Here is a 1,885-nt window from a genome sequence, read left to right on the forward strand (position 1 = left end):
GCCCCGCACAGAACACAACACATGTGGTGCAGTTTCCAGGCTGGCCGTAGGGCTGGGGTCGCAGGGCAGTAAACTAAACAAAACATAAATCTAAAGGGAAACTTGACAGGGGACCAAGAAATGGAGATAAAACAGAAGCTTAGAGATGGGACAGCAAACCCAACATTCCACAAAGAACAGGAACTGTGTAAAGGCAGATTTGTATGGAACAATGCTTTTTCATGGTATGACACTACTAACTTGAGGTACACTGCCCATTACCTCTCCCCTTGCTAAAAATCAGTGAATCAGCATTAAAACAGGCCAACCAAGCATCTGAGTGCCTAGGGCTTGACAGATAGGCTGGTAAGTCAGATCTATGGGTTCTGAGTAAAAGGGCAACAGAGTGGTGGCAATAAATAGTGTAAATGGCCACAGAGAGCCAGAATTCTGGCAGCATGAATTTCTGGTCACATCCTGTACAACCCACTGGATGAATTCTGGGACACTGTGAGCATGTTCAGTGTTGAGAACAAAGCCAGCATACATGTAGGGTGTAAGTGTGATACTCATGCCTTCAAATGTGATGGTACTGCTTAAGTAATTGCCCTGCAACTCAACCCATAGCAAACCATTCCAACTATTGCCTCCAGTTTGTCAACTTTCATCTCCAGCTTGGCACACATAGCACCTCCCAGTTGCATCCATATTCTTCAGCAAGATTTAGCCATTGACACAGTCCCATATGAAGATGGAATGACACCCTAGAGCCAGATATGCATTACTGCAGATGGCAGCCTGCTGCACTTGTGATTAAAATTGTCTGGCCATGTGATGGAATGCAGTATTACAATACAGTTCAGTGCATGCTTCACTGAAATGTTCACTGACACACTATGCAAGCACTCTACCTGATATCTGATGTGCTTTGGAACCATTTTGTCCTATGATAGGGTGTCAATCACTGCCACATGCACCTTTCAATGTTAAAAAACAGCTCTTGCCAGCCATGGCTACAATCTGACACACATTTACATCACTCTATTCATGGCATGTCCCAAATTTGGAGGTTAACTAACCATGTTCAACCAATTTTGCAATTGTGCCCAGCTGAACACGAATTCAGAGCTGTGAGACAGCATTTGTATCGCTGCAACCAGGTACCAATACTTTGTTAGGAAACTTTGGTCTGTGCATGCTGGTACGGGTTAATCATCTCCTTCATTTGAATAAGCCGAAAATACGCAGTCACTGCAGTAGTCGTCAATGCTTGGCTCGTTCCTCATTCAAGAACTGATCTCATTCTATAGACCTGCCAGCTCAGCAAGGATCACCGTAAGCGACGGTAAAGAGCAGTTAGACATGGCGCGTGCGAAGGCGGACGTGTTCGTCCCATTGTAGTAAATGGGCCAACTGGTATCCACCGGTTTCGAACCAAACACAACACCAAAATTTGTATGCCAAGTACAAAAAGCTTTCTGTTCACATCACACGCATAAAAAACAACATTATCATGCTTTACATATCCGCGAAGTCCACTTACGCCACGCGAACACCCCCGTACTATTCGCGCGGTCTTGTTCCTGTTGTAGCGCCGTGCTTAGCTACAGACGCGTTGTTTTTGTATAAATTATGGGCTGGCATATAGGGGCGCATATCTTAGGAAAAACCTTTGCCATGCTATGTATTTGTGCTGGATTTTTCAGAAAATAAGTGAGGTTATCATCTATTAGTGAGTTTTACACATTTTTTAAACCAAAAATGCACGTTGGTAGGAAGTTTGAAGCTTTATTGGACACCACATTAATGATAAATATTGCGAAAAGCTGTCGTTTGATTGTTTTAATAATATTTGTTTCATCTTTTGGTGTTGAGGGCAGTACCATCTCAGCATCTGTTGACGGCG

The sequence above is a fragment of the Pollicipes pollicipes genome, unplaced genomic scaffold (assembly GCF_011947565.3).
Source record: "Pollicipes pollicipes isolate AB1234 unplaced genomic scaffold, Ppol_2.1 Scaffold_7262;HRSCAF=8765_pilon_pilon_pilon, whole genome shotgun sequence".
In the NCBI taxonomy this organism is placed as follows: Eukaryota; Metazoa; Arthropoda; class Thecostraca; order Pollicipedomorpha; family Pollicipedidae; genus Pollicipes; species Pollicipes pollicipes.